This window comes from Macrobrachium nipponense, chromosome 46 (genome assembly GCF_015104395.2).
Source record: "Macrobrachium nipponense isolate FS-2020 chromosome 46, ASM1510439v2, whole genome shotgun sequence".
In the NCBI taxonomy this organism is placed as follows: domain Eukaryota; kingdom Metazoa; phylum Arthropoda; class Malacostraca; order Decapoda; family Palaemonidae; genus Macrobrachium; species Macrobrachium nipponense.
Genome location: NC_061106.1, coordinates 33034072 through 33054075, shown reverse-complemented (window position 1 = coordinate 33054075; position 20004 = coordinate 33034072). Strand labels below are relative to the sequence as shown.

The 20004-nt window shown below is 35.7% G+C and overlaps 1 protein-coding gene across 13 annotated transcripts in view; it reads right to left on the bottom strand.

The window, feature by feature from the left end:
* The window catches only part of LOC135214883 (dystrophin-like), a 1767410-nt gene that overhangs the window by 688769 nt on the left and 1058637 nt on the right, over nucleotides 1–20004 (bottom strand). The window lies entirely within an intron of this gene.

Sequence of the window (20004 nt, the reverse complement as noted above, 5' to 3'; positions counted from 1 at the left end):
CTTCTTTATCTTTCTTTTTCCTCTTCTTCTTCTTCTTCTTCTACTTCTTTTCCTCTTACTGGACCTCTTCTCCACCTTGGCAGGATGATTAAAAAAGTTACACGGTGGTCGAGTGCCTCCTCCTCCTCCTCCTCCTCCTCCTCCTCCTCCTCCTCCGCCCCCCAATAAACGATACGTGTTGGCACTGTGACCAATAAGGAAAATTAAGACGAAAAGTTAAGGCAGGGAATCTCACACTGATAAGGCTACATGGAGGTGCACCTGAACATCCCATTCTACCTAACAGAAAACCCATACACAAGTGCCACTAGACAGTTTTACTGAACACGCTTTAAATAACCCAGTAAGTTTTGTCTGAAAAAAAGACAATCAGAGCTATAACTACGAATGAACATACCTAAATGCACAACAATTGTTAACAACGTTAGAAAGCTTAAATGATTAAATTAAAAAAACAACAAAATTAAGGATAATTTCCTGTGATATTTCTAAAGCATCCATTAAAACCATTACGTAAAAAAGTGACCAGTACTGTGCAGGTCCAGCATCAAGAAATATGTCATCAATTACAAGTTAACACCATGAGAGCACCTCGATAACCAATTTCTTGTTCTCCACAATTTACTACAAGATTGCAGGACACTCACAGAACACTGATAGATAAAGGAAAACAGCTTAATTCATATATGCTCAAGCTTAGCGACTGTCACAAGCACCCTACCAAATAATTAAGAGCAACACGCAAATTACAACTGTCACTCGCAATCATAACTCCCAGTTCCCAAGATACTTCAAAAATAAATCCATATTTCATAAGGTCGGACGAAGACTTAGTTCAAGAGAGTTTCTTAACTGTTTATTTTCTAAATGATGCTGTGAATATGAAGCAATTGAGCGCAGCTTCGTGTTTCATGGTCAGGCAAAGCCTCTTTCAACAGGAAGAGCTACCAGCTGTCAAACACTTGGAATTGGCTGTTACGTTCTGTATGTCTCCATTTCGACATGACACAGTAGAATATTACTATTCAGAGGACTGGTGCAAGCAAGACGTCTGAAATCCCAGGCTCTCTCTCTCTCTTAGGCTCATGGGAATATAAATGAAATCAAGTGAATGCACGAATATAATACACACACACACACACACACACACACACACACACACACATATATATATATATATATATATATATATATCTGTTATGGATACAATCTTCCTCCAAAAGGGAGATTAAGAGGATTAAAGAGAAATTGTCAACTGGAATGACATAACGGCTGACCTCTGGATCCCTTGGTATTAACACCGACTTTCTATTCTTTTCATATTATATATATATATATATATATATATATATATATTATATATATGTATGTATGTATGTATATATATATACATACATACATATACATATATATACATATATAGCATGTTAAAACATATATACATACACATGTATATATACATAAACATATATGCACACACTCATACGCACATACATAAACTAACACACACACACAAAGACACAAGAAAGATACATCGGGTAGCAGTGGAAGTTGCAAATTAGCGGCCCATCCGTGAGTACTGGAGCGGAAGTTTGAGCAACTTACGAATGTTAACCACCAAAACTCGTGGACAAGAATGTCGGTAATATCATACCGACGGGGGAGAGGAGAGCACCGTTCATCTCCATCCTCTTTAGAAGTCGGCCTTCTCAATTGGCTTTTCAAAACAGCTCCCGACAAAAACATCTTCGCACTTTAAAGCCCCGAGGTACTGAAGAAAAATGGAAAGTTCATCTACACCAACGGAGTCTATGATAAAACAATGTATACAAAAATATTCATTTACAACACCGGATTCTTTAAAAAAAAATTATCCAGCATTTTTCGTCAAGGATACAGGATACTCTTATCTACAAATTAACCTATATAATTCCGTCTAATTATGGGATTTTTTAAAACCCAAAGTAAATTTAACCCAAGCAACATTAAAATATGTAAACCTAACGGCGCATTTAGTTAACACTTTAATAAACAGCAAATTTTATTGGATAACTACATCAAAATGTCTTTTAAATATTTGCATAATGTTATAAAATAAACATGCGGTAATTTACTTCACCAAAATCCTCTCCAGTCTGGTGAAAAAAATAATGGACAATATGGGGAGAGAGAGAGAGAGAGAGAGAGAGAGAGAGAGAGAGAGAGAGAGAGAGAGAGAGGTTAAGGTCACCGAATCGTAAAAATAAATTTGGCAGCCTTAAAGTTAACATTCCTTACACAAGACAGCTTGTTTTGCAGAGCTTACAGATTTTTTTCTTAACTCTTTGAAAATCTCTGGAAGGTAGACATATTGGCAATCATTTCCTCTGTCCCATAACAAAGAGGAAGCATTTTGAAATTCAAGATGTCTTAACATCTCTGCCATTTTTAGTGTTTAAAAACGGGAATAGGGGAGAATAAATAGACCTTATCTGTGTCTGTCATCTATTCTCTATATTTTGGTAACTTGTAGCACATTCGAGGGAAGGGATGCGACAGGAGGTTTTAACCTCGATGGCCAACATATATATATATATGTATATATATATATATATATATATATATATATATATATATATATATATATATATATATATATACCTACGCGAAAACCTTAATCTTAACCTCCCGTGCAATATCCGTAACCACACCTGCAACTCTATCCCGACTTTTACAAAAATCCACCTGTCCCGCTTCTATAGTATAGCCGAGTCGCCTTCTTGAGTCAACCTGACCCCCTCCTCACCCCCCCCCCCCCCCCACCCCCCCCACTAGTCCCCCGGAGCCCAGTCCCCACGACCTCCCATCGCAAACAAGCCCCACCAGGGGAGAAGAATCCATCCACGTGTGCGCGGAACCTTTTCATTGGAGCGGCTGCTATTGACATTCTGTCAGTAGCCATCGGGGGTTGTTGTCAGAATGCGTGCACTGGCTGCCATCAAGACTGCCGTCCCCTATGACAACACTCCCCGCCCCAACTTCTCCCCCTCCCCACCAACATCACCGGCCCTCTAAACTTAGCTGGGTAGCAGGAGGGAGGGAGGGAGGGAGGGAGTTGCTGCGAAAGGGAAACAATGACATTGGGACAGCGGCGGGCAAAAGGATCATCGGGGAGGGACTGACTATCTCCACCATCCTCTCTCTCTCTCTCTCTCTCTCTCTCTCTCTCTCTGCCCACCGTTCCACCGCCTACGCACCTCAAGCTCAACGCAAGGACCCTATGGGACGTAAAAAAAAAAAAAAATAGATCTGCAATTCTAAGATGTTGTGGTAAATATTTATTTAAACTTAACGCAAAATACAAATTTTCATGTAAATACTATTAAAATATTTCAGATCTTCTTCAAACTTTCGTTAAAAAAAAAAATGCACTAGCATCCCACCTCTCTCTCTCTCTCTCTCTCTCTCTCTCTCTCTCTCTCTCTCTCTCTCATCTACACGGCCACTCGGACTCGTCCATCAGCATTCCCACAAAAAAAAATAAATAAATAAAATAAAAAAAAGTGTGTTTATCATAGCCCGTCTCGCATTATCGCCACGTCTAGGAGGTCCATATTTAAAGCTCCCGTTTCAGGCTTCCACTTTCCCTATCCACTGTTTATCCCCGACCATAAAACATCCCGCCAGATACACCCACTCGAGATGAAGGTCACGTATGACTACAACACACAGACACAACACTCGGGGGATTCCGGAGAAAAGTGGCGATCTTATCCTCTGGCATAAAAAAAAGGAAGAAGAAAAAAAAGTAACGTAGAATATGAAAATGAAACCCCTCTTGAATATATAGCAAACACCCTTTCCTTTGCGTGTGGTTGTCAACACGGATCCTTTTCGGCACAAAATCTCTCCCTCTCGCTCTCTCAGTGTCCATCGCGTTAAGAATGAGAGGTTTGTAGAAAAGGAACTTAATTTAAACATGCCAATATGTGAACTTGAAGAATTACTAGTTGGTAAGCATAAAAGAAGAGAACTTAAAGAGTTACTAGTTGGTAAGCATAAAAGAAGTGAACTTAAAGTTACTAGTTGGTAAGTATAAAAGAAGTGAACTTGAAGAGTTACTAGTTGGTAACCATAAAAGAAATGAACTTACAGAGTTACTAGTTGGTAACCATAAAAGAAGTGAACTTAGAGAGTTGCTAGTTCGTAACCATAAAAGAAGAATTCAATAAAACCTTTCGAATTCTAAATATTACAATATTTCTTTACTAGAATATCAAATGTTAATTAACGAACAGGAGCAAAGTATCATATATGTGCTTAACTTAATTTACCTTTCAATAAACCTTCAGTTAAATTCAGAATAAATCCATAACACTGACATCTACAATAGAATTCGCGCGCATATGCAAATATCTCCATAGTCTCGATGTATTAAACAAACAGAACTGTAATGACCTACTTGATACAACACAGGCTCATCAAATAGTTCACAGCGTTTTGATACTCTAGAAAACCTGGGTGGACAATATTAATAGTGTGCATATTTTGCACCCGATAAACTGTAAATATATTTTCCTGGAATCCTCCATTTAATGCTCTAGAAACTAGAATGATAAAAATCAAAATTGTGAAACAGTCTTTAATACTTTAAATACAACATAACTAAACGGCTTGGCAAGAAAGAATTATTAGTATCTGCGCGTCTTCAATATTCAACTAAAGCGTACCCAATAACCAAGCAATATTCTCTCGACTTGCCCGTTACTTGACCGGAGTAATTGACAGATCTAAACCAGGAAGGGCAGTGATGAGAGTCATAAGGTGCGTGTTAGGGAGAGAGGTCAATATCCTTCAGCTTCGTGCTTATGACAGCGTGTATCAAGATGGGAGGTGGTTGTCTACACTGCAACGTATGAAAATGCAGATGTCTAAATCGATTAATTTAGCTTCTGATATGAAATGATGACTACTTAGTTTGTGAAGTGTTTTTACGTTGCATGGAACCAGTGGTTATTCAGCAACGGGACCAACGGCTTTACGTGACTTCTGAACCACGTCGAGAGTGAACTTATATCACCAGAAATACACATCTCTCACACCTTAATAGAATGCTCGAGAATCGAACTGGCGGCCACCGAAGTGGCAGGCCAAGACCATAACGATCACGCCACTGAGGCGCTAGGTAGGCGGTTGTCTACACTGCAACGTATGAAAATTCAGATGTCTAAGATGTATACCACGGACTAAATCGATTAATTTAGCTACTGGCATGAAATAAGACTACTTATTAACTACCTTTTGGGGATCTTTGGCAATACTGCTAAAGTTCTAGCTGGCCTTTCAATACTAATTTTTAATATATAAAAATCATTGCATATGATAAACATGGCACTTTATTACTTGCTTTTCTCATGCGTAAAGTAAGAAATCATCTTTTGTGAACGAAAGAAGAGTGAAACTGGTATCACATTTCTGTAGTTTATGTATGCTTTCAAGCTTCAAATTAGCAATGTAAGTTATAGAAATAACCATTTGGTGTTGTCAATGAATAACCTCTTAAGAAAGAAATTAATTTTTCAAGATTATCATTTCACATACTCAAAGCCTGTCTGAAGTTTATTTCGTAAAAAAAAAAAAAAATTATTAGGCGCTAGATCCTTTAACAAATCATGTTTCGACCGTAAAGACATTTATTCACATTCACGTAATTGAAAAGTGAATTTCGGTGGAATGCATAATAACAGCAACTTCACTGTTTAAATAAAAAAAAATAGATAAATATTCTGATAAAAAAAAAAAAAAAATCAACGCTGAATTCTTTTCGTATGAAAATACAAAACGTCACAATACACCTTTCTGAAGGAGGCAGGGGTACTCTTACGTTTGAGAGGAGCATAAAAAAATGAAACGATGTTTATGAAAATAATCCTTCCAATGTCTCTAACTTTCGACATAAATCTGGCGTCGCGACATCTGAATAAGGAGCAAGTCAAAGAAGTTTTAAGAAGCGGCCGCAACCCATCCAACTTTAACGGCCTGAATTTGTTCGTTTTTAGTGTAGAAATACTATTATAAGAGAAAGCAAAATATATTCTAAATAAATTATTCATAAGAGAAGGCAAAATATATTCTAAATGAATTATCCATAAGCGAAGGCAAAATATATTCTAAATAAATTATCCATAAGAGCAGGCAAAATATATTCTAAATAAATTATCCATAAGAGAGGACAAAATATATTCTAAATAAATTATCCATAAGAGAAGGCAAAATATATTCTAAATAAATTAGCCATAAGAGAAGACAAAATATATTCTAAATAAATTATCTATATTCTGTTTTAAGGTTTATCAGAAAAAAAGACTCACAGCCTACTCTAAAATATATGAACTCCTTGGCCACCTTTCTTCGTAGTCAAGTTAGTAGTACATCAAATGAAAAGGATTGTATTGTCGTATTAACTTTAGTATATTGAAACCATTAAAGAGAAAAACCGAACACAAATATTTTCATTCATTTATAGAAACTTAATTTACGATATTAAGTAAGAATATCATTGCATTAAATGTTATTAGAAAAAAATATATATACTGTTGCATACAATGATACCCAACAATAACGAAAATTTGCTGTCCTCATAACCCTACGGTTCTCGCATGCCGTGTTTCAATATCGGATGCCTATTGGCAATATACTACTATCAACAAGTCAATGGACAATATAACGAAGAGATGCAGCTAAACTTCAGAAAGGTGCCATTAGAATGTCTGCATTTCTTATAGAGCAACATGTGTTAATTTATAAATAAAAACCCTGAAGCATAAATAATAGAAATGAGAACATTTCTTCTCAAGTAAAACAATTCACTAAATGCTAATAAATAAAAATTTGAATAAATTTATGAAATGAAAAAGTAAATTATATAGAAATAGGTAGAAAAAAATAATAGCTTCCTTTCCAATTTGTTTATAATAACAACTTAAATATGTATTGCATATATATATATATATATATATATATATATATATATATATATATATATATATATATATATATTATATATATATATATATATTATTGGAAAATGCAACTTAATATGCATAATAAAGTTTTAGGCATCATAATATAAGTCACTGTGGTTGATGACTTGATTACGGAAAAAGTAAAATCGTAATAGTAACAGACAACCATAATAGGTATTTTTTAACAACATACTAAAGTATATCCTGGATCAAAGAGCAAACGATCTAATTTCACCCGAATTCCTTGTAAGGTCAGGGTCGCGTTCCCATTAGATTCCCATCCGTGTTCCAGCACAGGCATATGGCCCAAACGGGAAGTGGTAGAATGCTTATACCGCGCACTTCCCGGGTCACTTAAACGTACGAAACCAATTTACTGGCAATTACATAACTCTAACAACCACCTCTCTCTCTCTCTCTCTCTCTCTCTCTCTCTCTCTCATCTATGGAAGTACGATCGTTTGCTTACAGTTAAGTTCCTTATTTCCAATTTCTATTAATTTCTGATCATCTAAATTTTGATCTATACATTTTTCATTTTTTTATCTAGTCGTTACCAGTATGCGCAAATGCGTGCGCAATGTATCGCAACGATCTGACATATTTCTTATAGAGTTCTTATTATTTGGATATGAGACTAACTAAAAGAATATAAAGTTCACGAGGAAAATAAAGTGCATGAGATGATAATTGTTATCATCATGACATTTATGGACAGACTTGTAATTATTAGACAAAACAAGAAATAAATACAATATGCAATATATATATATATATATATATATATATATATATATATATATATATATAAAAACCTCCAGGGGATGTCCATGATACAACGATTAAAACATCAATTTATTCTAAGAAACGTTTCGACATGAAATTCTCTGTGCATCATCAGTCTGTGAAAGATAAAGACACATTTATAAATAACAAACAATAAAAGTGTAAACAGGAATTCACATATATTAAAAATAGTCTTAAAATTACATAAAGAACAAAGTAAAAATGAAAAAACAGGTTAAAAAGAGACTGCTTAAACACCAACCGTTCATTGTGAGAAGAGAAGATGGAATGAACTACGACAAGTTAAAAGTAACGACTTCAACTATGCCAGGTACAGAGTTGCTGAGGACGTGTTACTGTTAAGAGAGGGAACAAGCCTCTTGATATATAACGACTCAAGGGTGGTTAAATGGTCAGGATGTTTGACATGGTCTATTATGGAAAACTGTTCTTTTTGTATTTCAATTTTGCAATTAAAAGCATGATTTCTGATGTTGGAAAATTCAGGTTGCTTTATTCTCTGACCAGTGCGAAAGCTGAAGCCCAAGTGAGAGCAATATCTGACCCTTAACAGCCTTCGAGTTGATCCGACGTAAGAGCCCGGACATCCAGGGCATGTAAATTTATATATAACGTTGGATCGCATAAAAGGTGAAGGCGATCTTTATAGTTAAAAAAGGAACCAATTGTGCAGGTATTGCTGGATATGAGTTTGACTTTAAGGCATGGTATCTCATGTTCAATGATTCGTTTCAGGCTGGATGTAAATTTCAAGTCAGATATATAGGGGATTGTGACATAAAATAGTCTTTTAGGGACATTAAAATTAGGTATTGGTGGCTGCAAAAATTTTTGTAAGTATTTTGTTGATGGTTTTTTGAACAATGTCGAGTGGAAACGAATTAGATTTGAAGAAACCTAGCAAAAAAGTCATTTCCACGTGGAATAGATGCCAAGACGAAGAGTATTTCAGTGCTCTATTAACCAAAGTGTGAATAGTATTAATTTTAAAAGATTGTTGACACGAACTATAATAATTGTTAGTCAGTCCAGTAAAAGTACGTTTTCTATAGACCGACGTGGAGAACTCAGAGTTCGTTCTGGTAATTTTCAAATCTAAAAAAGGTAAACAATCATCGTTCTCAACTTCCATTGTAAAATTGATATTAGGATGAAAGTTGTTAATGTACTCTAAAAAAGAAGAACATTGCCATGGGTGTTGAAACAAAGCAAAGGTATCATCCACATATCTGCGGTATAAAGAGGGCTTAAAGTTAAAATCACATCGGTTTAAAAACTCAGACTCCAAATGAGACATAAAAAAATTCGCAAAAATGGGGCCTAAAGGGGAACCCATTGCAACTCCATCGACCTGCGAGTAGAGTCGCTGATTAAATACAAACATCGAATCTTGCACTGCAAGATCGAGTAATTGTTTAAAAATAGCCCGATTAAAACCATGGAAATTTGTATCATCATTAATAAATATTTTGTTAAGTATAATATTGATGGTTTCATTAAGAGGTACGTTGGTAAATAGAGACTCAACGTCAAAACTAACCATATAGTAATCTCCATCTTGTCTAGTAATCAGTTGTTGAAAGTCATATCCATTTTTCAAAGAGTATTCATTATTACTATATTCAGATAAAAGTCCAGCTAAAAATTTTGAGATAGAGAAAGAGGGATTGTTATAAGCAGCCATAATTGGTCTTAAAGGTAGATCAGGTTTATGTATTTTTGGTTGCCCATAAAGAACACTAAAAGATGAACCAGTGACAAACAGTTGTTGATAAGTTGTTTCATTTATGATGTTATCATTTTTAATTTTCCTTAGAAATCTGTTAATCTTGTCTTCTCGCTTATATATATCAAGAAAGGAAGGTTCGCCATGGACCTCAAACTTCGAACTGTCAGACAAGATGGTTTCCATTTTTTGTACATAATCCTTCTTGTTTAGAATGACCACTCCCTTACCCTTGTCTGGTTTACATATGATTATGTCCTCTCGTTTCTTCAAATTCAATAGTACTCTCAAATCAGCAGGTCTAAAAAAAGGTGTCCAACTGGGTTTTAGATGAACATATGTTTTATGGACCAAATTAGAAATTTTTTGTTGGAGGTTAGCTATGTTTTGATTACATTCTAGTTTAGTTAACCTTTGAAACATAATTTCAAAAGGTAAAAAGAACCTGGCATAGTTGGGTCTAAAGGATGGAAGGCAAAAGTCCAAACCAAACGAAAGTAAAAATTCCTCTCTTTTAGATAAAACATAGTCAGAGAAGTTAAAAATACATTTTTTGTGAGACTGGAAGTCAGGAATAACGACACCGAGATTCAAAAGCTTCTTTGGTGTCTCGTAAAAACATCAGAGATATAGTTGTTGATAAATTTACAAAACATTCTTTGGTACAGTAAGCGATCTAACATGATAATCATTGTACAATAAATTCTTCAATTGTTGAGTAGTTGCAGTTAATTGTTCAATCGTGCGAAGTTTACTATCAATTTCATTCTTGAGTAAAGTCTTGAGTGCATCTTTGTAGAACTGGGTGTTGTACAGGTGGATTTGTACAATCTAAAGCGGATGAACTTCGGAGTAGTGTCATTGATTTGGCAGTATTGAAGAAAATCGAGATCAGCTTTGGCCTTTTCCAGTCTAAGGGTAGTCTTCTCTAGTTTTCTTGAGGTAGATATAGTAATGGGCGGATAACTATATCTCTGATGTTTTACGAGACACCAAAGAAAGCTTTTGAATCTCGGTGTCGTTATTCCTGACTTCCAGTCTCACAAAAATGTATTTTTAAAACTTCTCTGACTATGTTTTATCTAAAAGAGAGGAATTTTTACTTTCGTTTGGTTTGGACTTTTGCCTTCCATCCTTTAGACCCAACTATGCCAGGTTCTTTTTACCTTTGAAATTATGTTCAAAGGTTAACTAAAACTAGAATGTAATCAAAACATAGCTAACCTCCAACAAAAAATTTCTAATTTGGTCCATAAAACATATGTTCATCTAAAACCCAGTTGGACACCTTTTTTAGACCTGCTGATTTGAGAGTACTATTGAATTTGAAGAACGAGAGGACATAATCATATGTAAACCAGACAAGGGTAAGGGAGTGGTCATTCTAAACAAGAAGGATTATGTACAAAAAATGGAAACCATCTTGTCTGACAGTTCGAAGTTTGAGGTCCATGGGCGAACCTTCCTTTCTTGATATATATAAGCGAGAAGACAAAGATTAACAGATTTCTAAGGAAAATTAAAAATGATAACATCATAAATGAAACAACTATCAACAACTGTTTGTCACTGGTTCATCTTTTAGTGTTCTTTATGGGCAACCAAACCAAAAATACATAAACCTGATCTACCTTTAAGACCAATTATGGCTGCTTATAACAATCCCTCTTTCTCTATCTCAAAATTTTTAGCTGGACTTTTATCTGAATATAGTAATAATGAATACTCTTTGAAAAATGGATGACTTTCAACAACTGATTACTAGACGATGGAGATTACTATATGGTTAGTTTGACGTTGAGTCTCTATTTACCAACGTACCTCTTAATGAAACCATCAATATTATACTTAACAAAATATTTATTAATGATGATACAAATTTCCATGGTTTTAATCGGGCTATTTTTAAACAATTACTCGATCTTGCAGTGCAAGATTCGATGTTTGTATTTAATCAGCGACTCTACTCGCAGGTCGATGGAGTTGCAATGGGTTGCCCCTTTAGCCCCATTTTTGCGAATTTTTTTATGTCTCATTGGAGTCTGAGTTTTTAAAACCGATGTGATTTTAACTTTAAGCCCTCTTATACCGCAGATATGTGGATGATACCTTTGCTTTGTTTCAACACCCATGGCAATGTTCTTCTTTTTTAGAGTACATTAACAACTTTCATCCTAATATCAATTTTACAATGGAAGTTGAGAACGATGATTGTTACCTTTTTTAGATTTGAAAATTACCAGAACGAACTCTGAGTTCTCCACGTCGGTCTATAGAAAACGTACTTTTAGGACTGACTAACAATTATTATAGTTCGTGTCAACAATCTTTTAAAATTAATACTATTCACAACTTTGGTTAATAGAGCACTTGAAATACTCTTCGTCTTGGCATCTATTCCACGTGGAAATGACTTTTTTGCTAGGTTTCTTCAAATCTAATTCGTTTCCACTCGACATTGTTAAAAAACCACACAAAATACTTACAAAATTTTTGCAGCCACCAATACCTAATTTTAATGTCCCTAAAAGACTATTTTATGTCACAATCCCCTATATATTCCCTGACTTGAAATTTACATCCAGCCTGAAACGAATCATTGAAACATGAGATACCATGCCTTAAAGTCAAACTCATATCCAGCAATACCTGCACAATTGGTCCTTTTTTAACTATAAAGATCGCCTTCAGCCTTTTATGCGATCCAACGTTATATATAAATTTACATGCCCTGGATGTCCGGGCTCTTACGTCGGATCAACTCGAAGGCTGTTAAGGGTCAGCTATTGCTCTCACTTGGGCTTCAGCTTTCGCACTGGTCAGAGAATAAAGCAACCTGAATTTTCCAACATCAGAAATCATGCTTTTAATTGCAAAATTGAAATACAAAAAGAACAGTTTTCCATAATCGACCATGTCAAACATCTGACCATTTAACCACCCTTGAGTCGTAATATATCAAGAGGCTTGTTCCCTCTCTTAACAGTAACACGTCCTCAGCAACTCTGTACCTGGCATAGTTGAAGTCGTTACTTTTAACTTGTCGTAGTTCATTCCATCTTCTCTTCTCACAATGAACGGTTGGTGTTTAAGCAGTCTCTTTTTAACCTGTTTTTTCATTTTTACTTTGTTCTTTTTTATGTAATTTTAAGACTATTTTTAATATATGTGAATTCCTGTTTACACTTTTATTGTTTGTTATTTATAAATGGTGTCTTTATCTTTCACAGACTGATGATGCACAGAGAATTTCATGTGCGAAACGTTTCTTAGAATAAATGATGTTTTAATCGTTGTTGTATCATGGACATCCCCTGGAGGTTTTATATGTGTATTCACTGACCTGCTATATATATATATATATAATATATATATATATATATATATATATATATATAGATATATATATATATATATATACACACACACACACACACACACACACACACACACACACACACATATATATATATATATATATATATATATATATATATATATATATATATATATATATATATATATATATATATATATATATATATATAAATATACACACACCTTATTACAGAGTCACAAGTACAAAAGTTAAATGGAAAAGGGTTTCCGTTGTAAATGTTTATCGTGTTTTACAAGGAAATGTTTGAAGATTAATTTCCATTTAAATTAGATTCCAATCGTAAGTGTGATAACGTAAATTAAAAACCCACTACCGAGTTTGCTACCCCTCCTTACGTCTGAATAGTTTTCTTTACATTAGTTATACATTTCCTTCACTGATGCATAAAAAATATTGAATATTCTGAGAGACTGCGTCCTTTTTATTAAACCAGGCAACTTTTCGAAGACATTTCTCTTGCGAGATATTTTGAATTCACTCCGTATGCGTTTGCAAGCCCTTACAGGCCGATATCCAATTGAACATCCTGTTACACATGAATGAGGAACACTGATGTCTGGATCTTCCGATCTGCCATGGACGAGATCTTTCTCATATGAAGAAGTCGTATTTTGTGATCTGATTTGCTTTCGTGCTTTTCCACTGTAACGTATGACCATTTCTCTCCATAATTTGTCACCTGTACAAAATCTGTCATGGAAAATACGACCATTTTATATCATTCCTGTCTGACAACGTATTTTAGCACGCACATTGTCCAGGATCCACTTCCTCTTGTCCGTAGCCCTATTCCCTTGTCCTACAAGCGTTCTCTCGTCCCAGAACCTTGTTTCTTTGTCCTTGAATATTTATCTTGTCATAAAAGACTTTTTCTTGACCTAGAACCCCTTCCTCTTGTCCTTAACCCAATTCTCTTATTTGTTTTGTTTGTTTGTATGGTGCTTTTACGTTGCATGGAACCAGTGGTTATTCAGCAACGGGACCAACGGCTTTAAGTGACTTCCGAACCACGTCGAGAGTGAACTTCTATCACCAGACATACACATCTCTCACTCCTCAATGGAATGGCCGAGAATCGAACCCGCGACCACCGAGGTGGGACGCTAATACCATACCAACCACGCCGCTGAAGCGCTTAACCCAATTCTCTTGTCCTACAAGCCTTCTCTCGTCCCAGAACCTTGTTTGTGTTCTTTGTCCTTGGACATTTCTCATGTCATAAAACCCCTTTTCTTCACCTAACCCATTTCTCTTGCCCTAGAACCCTGTTTTCTTGTCCTAAAACCCTGTTTTTTCTTGTCCTGAAACCCTTTTATCTTGTCCTAGAATGGTTTTATCTTGTCCAAGAACCCTTGGCTCTTGTTCTGGAACCCTGTTTTCTTGTCCTAAAACCCTGTTTGCGTGTCCTAAAACACTCTCCTCTTGTCCTAGAGCCCTTTACTCTTGTCCTAGAACCCTTTGTTCTTGTCCTAGAACCCCTTTCTCTTGTTCTAAACCCTTTTTCTTGTCCTAGAACCCTTTCTCTTGAAATAAAAGCCTCTTCTCTTGACCTAAAATCCTGTTTTTCCCTATAGCCCTTTTCTCTTGTCCTGAAACCAATTTCACTTGTCCTAGAACACTTTACTCTAGTCTTAGAACCCTGCTTTCATGTCCTATAACCCATTGTCCTAAAACCTGTTTCTCTTGTCATAGAACCCTTTCCTCGTCCTAAAATCCAGTCCTTTGTCCTAGAAACCTGTTTTCTTCCCATAGAACCCGTTTCTCTTGCAGAAACCTTTTTCTTTGGTCCTAGAATTTCTTTGTCTTGTCCTAGAATCATTTTCTCTTTTCATAGAACCCATTTATCTTGTCATAGAATCCACTGCTCCTGGCCTAGAACCCGATTTTCTCGTCCTGTAACTTCTCTCTAGTTCTTGAACCCCATTGTCTTGTCGTAGAGCCCTTTTCTCTTGCCCAGGAACCCATTTCTCTCGTTCAAGAACCCTTGGAACCTTTTTCTTTTGTCCTAGTACCTTTTGTATCGTGTCTTAGAACACTTTCCTATTGTCATTTAACACTTTTCTCTCATTCTAGAACCCTGTCTCTTGTCCAAGAACCCTGGCTTCTCTCTCTCTCTCTCTCTCTCTCTTCTCTCTCTCTGCTTTTCCTTGCTATAACTGCCACCCGACAACCCAGCCACCAATACCTTTGGTGGCTTCAGCCTCTGCCGGGCACGGCCCCTTTGTTCCCTACTTCGTCTTCATTAGCAGGAGTCGCGTCCCACCTGATATTTGAAACCCGGCGAAAAATGGCACGGTATACACTGGCCTCCGCCGTCAAATGAATTTCCTTAAATCACCACTTACCTACCTGACGTTTTCATTTCACTTTGAGTTTTAGGAAAGTTTATTAACTCGTCCTAAAACTGACTTGCTTCTCGTCACATTTCGCCATGTATCTCTAAAACCTTTGCGAGGGTTTCCAATGAAAGAATACAAATCAGGGCAATGTGTAATCAAGAAATAATTACAGGGAAGGTACGACGTTTGCTGCACTAAAATATAACCGATCAATTGACAACATTTCAAGCGCGTGCTTTAATTCAAATCTTATGGTACCACATAAACACGATCAGGTAGTAAAGTTGAGTGTTTGGAAGATGAAAAAGTGTACAGCAAGTGTAGCAAAAAGAAATGATAACTTAACTGATCGAAGGGTTTGGCTGGTGAAGACGAGGAAAATGGTGAAATTTATTGAGAAACAACGTAAGTGAACAATGAATGCCATCTGATAGGAAGGGTGGTGAAATGGAAACTATCATCAACCGGCCGTCAGACATAATGGTAGATGGGAATAATAAGAGGAATAAAGTCGGTTAAAGAAGTTCTAAAAACCACAGAAACAGTGATTAAGGGAAGACTAGGAAGACAATATCATCATAGACAGCCTCTGCTGCTTATGCCTGGTGATAAAAAAAAAAAATAAAATATATCACATCTCTTAGGAAAAGGAAAAAAAAATCTTGAAAGGTTACCTACAGCATTATAAACGAAGATTTTGAATGAGTAGGAAGTTAACGAGAGGCTAGCAGAAATAAAAGGACCTTACTCTGCTGCCATAACACAACGGAAGCACATATTTTTGGGTAAAAGACCTAAGAATTAGCTTTGATCCGGATGTAACCTGTGGATGTTCTAACAGACGAGGTTACAGAAAGTATAGCATGAGCTTCAAGAAAGAGGACTTATCTTTAGGACTGAAAAAAAAAGAGTAAACGTTGAATACTAGAAATGGAAAAGAGAAGCACCGTCACAAGGCAATGATAAAAAAAAATATCTACCAGCCAGCAATTAACTTTAAGTACGTTACTTTAGTTATTAACGAAAGAGACGATTTCCTGAGAACAATGAAAGTAGGTTTAGGGTGTGCATAAGAATATCCCATTGATACTCCGGATCAAGGTATATAACACAATGACCTATCCAGCACTAATAAACAGATAAAAAAAAAATTCCCAAACGGAAAAAAAGGACGAGAAGGGAGACCCTAGGAGAACTGAAATGAAAAGGCTGAGGTAAGCAACGAAAGTTTCAACAATGGAAAAACTCAAGAGAAGAGGGAAGAAAGTAATGTTGAATTAATGCTTTGGGGGGAAGACATGAAGGTCTTAGGTTTAGGCGGTATTGGAAGAAGGCTCGAGCAGCTGACCCCATAGGAAGGTGGGATTAAGGTCCTACAAAGAAGAAGCAGAAGAAGAAGAAGAAGAAGAATGTAATTTCCTTGGTGGTAGACAAATATATCTTGCTTACTCAGCAAGATTTCAACAGTGATTTCTTTCCCTACCAAATTTATTTTTCAGGTCCACAGTCATGTAGCAATAGAGAGAGAGAGAGAGAGAGAGAGAGAGAGAGAGAGAGAGAGAGAGAGAGAGATCAGATCTAATGCTGGCACGAGCCAAGCTTGTTAATATATTATATATATTACATAATAATCTAGAACGCAATAAAATGAAGTCACTTGCAATGGAAAATCTGACGTCATTAGCATATGAATACTGTCCGGAATATCTAAAAAAAATACTCTGGGCAATTAAGGAAAATCACGCTTCACATGATATATGCAAAATTCCCACTATACCAGTGACTGATTCTAATCGCTGGGAATAAAGTGTGACAAGTATATTTAACAGGCGTCAGGATAATTTTAATGGCGCTAATTCTATCGACAAAAATCACCAATTCTGGTGAGTGTCTACCACAACTACATACTTTAGGCAAGACCACAGAAACGTTTTAGTTTCAAGATGCTTACATAATGTATACCGAACGTGAAACGGAAATATAAAAATAATAATAGAAACAGTTCATTGAATGTTCTACGAGGCTAGATAGACTGACAGTTCAGTTGCTGGTTTCCTGATGACACAAAATCTATAACAAAAAATTCACAACAGAGTAGAAACAAATGCCTGTCAACATACAGTGAAAATAGTTTTATACCAAAGAATTCACTACAGAGTAGAAACAAATGCCTGTCAGCATACAGTGAAAATAGTTTTTGAGAAGTAGTCGATGGGACGATAAACTCCTCAGCAAAAAATGACGTAGATTCTCTAATAACAATAAAATTAAGGAAATCCTCTGGAACCAAAACAAAATATGAAAAGTTATTTCCCATTTACAGTGCACAGAGAAAAATAAAAACTAACCCCATCAAAAGAATGAATACACGGGAACAAAATGACTGAGCATGAAAATGCCAAATACCAAGTGAATATATAATGAAACCATACATAACATCATTATTTCTGTGTGGATAATTCTTAAACACCTTACCAAAAGGTTATATAAAAAAAAGAGTGGATAATTTTAAAAAAGCAAAATTTGTGAAAGACCACAATTCGATAAAAATGCAACTTAGCTTAAACATGGATTTTCGCCCGTCCACCATCATCATTCCATCGCCATAAAAACTCTCCACAACATATTCCCTTCGTAAATGCTGTACTCGACAATAATAGTTAAGACTTATTTTCTATTTTTGTTTTTATTTTTTTTTATTCTGGGGGATTTTTTTTATTTTATTTAGGGCAATACGATATTGGCCCCTTTTCTTTAACCCCCTTCTTTCCCATCTACTAAAAGGTCCAGTGCCTCTTAACACGATGCCTGGACCCTCTCACTCGTTCTCTCCTCCTCCTCCTCCTCCTCCTCCTCCTACTCAGCTGGGCCATCTCCCTCCTTCTCCTTAACAACAGAGGCAATTCGCTGTGGGTGTGCTTATCTCAAGGAACAGTCGAGGTAAAAGCTATAGGGGCTGGGAAACCGGGATCTGTCTCTAAGTAGGGAGGTGGATGGGAAAGAAAAAAAAAGATAGCAAGAAAAGGTTAGGGAAGGAGGGAATAATGAACCAAAAAAAGAAAGAAAGAAAGAACGAAAGAGCTGTTACTGATGAGAACGTCGTTTGTGAAAGGTTTATGTCATTGAGCGAAATTTAAAGAATAAAATTGGATAATAGTGGGCACGTATTAAAGATTGCAGTAATTTCATACTGACATAAAAGCCAGTTATTCTAAACAATAGAAACATCACCAGAGAGAGAGAGAGAGAGAGAGAGAGAGAGAGAGAGAGTTAGGATTCTGCAAGCTCGACCAGAGGCCTGTGAGATCAATGAAACATAATGTCAAATCTGACTGCTTTAGAAATTACAGATTCTCTCAAAATATGAGCAATCACTGACTACAGCGTTTCTTTTTATTTTATTTTTACTTATTTTTGGCCACAGACCCTTCTAGTTATGGAAGACCCGACAGTAGCGAACAATTTCCTATGTTTTACAGCTCACAATTGATTAAACTAATTTTTTTTTAATTAGAATGAATGTGAGTTTAGCACGAATAAGATCTCATATAATGAAACGTACAAGGGCTTGAGTGGAGAGAGAGAGAGAGAGAGAGAGAGAGAGAGAGAGAGAGAGAGAGAGAGAGAGAGAGAGAGAGAGAGAGCTTTGGAGCAAATGATTTCATACTGAAACAGAACAACCAAGAACAGGTAGGCAATGCATGTCCCAAAATAAAAAGCGAAATAATTTTTTGCGCCAGACGAGCTCAACAATGCGTCCACGCAATTTTCGCCGTACAGCCACAGACCCTAAATAGCAGGCAAATGGCACATTTGCAGACCCATTACAATGAGCTTGTTGACCTTCATTGTTCGGGTGTTTGGAGACGAATGAACTAACCCTGTCCAACCATCGATCAACGTACCCAAATGAAATTAGGGCTCAGTATTTTTTTTTTAAAGGGACGGAGGCGGTGGATATTTTTCGAAAACATTTTTTGCTCCAGAATGTTTTAAGCAGAATTTCTAACGTTTTTATTTTTTGTTCCAGAATGTCTTGAACAGAATTTCTGACGTTTTTTTTTCCAGAATGTTTAAACAGAATTTCTAACGCTTTTTTTTTTTTTGTTCCAAAATGTTTTAAACAATCTCACATTTTTTTTTTGTTCCAGAATGTTTTAAACAGAATTTCTAAAGTTTTTTCTTCTTTTTTTTTTGTTCCAGAACGTTTTAAACAGAATTTCTAACGTTTTTTTTTTTTTTTGTTCCATAATATTTTTAACATAATTTCTAACGTTTTCTTTTTTTTGTTCCAGAATGTTTTAAACAGAATTTCTAACGTTTTTCTTTTTTTTGTTCCAGAATGTTTTAAACAGAATTTCTTCACATTTTTCAAACTCAGCTGTTGACGGTATCAAAAACATTCATTCTAAAACCAAAATACTCAAGGAAATCAGAATCATCTTATTAAATCTTGAAAATATTTTCTGAATATTCAAATAAATTCTTCTGAATTCCCACAACCATATTCTTATTACGTTGAATGAATTTGTCTGGTTCCTAATCCAGTTTCTTAAATATGGGAAAAACTCTTGAAAGTTCCCGAATTATTACCTTCGAATGCAATTTCATCAGAATTGCAAAAACGATCGCTAAAATGGTCACAGCTGTGTAAACTATCTCTCTCTCTCTCTCTTAAAAATACATATACATACACAGCCTATATGTATCTAATTACCATTTTTGTTG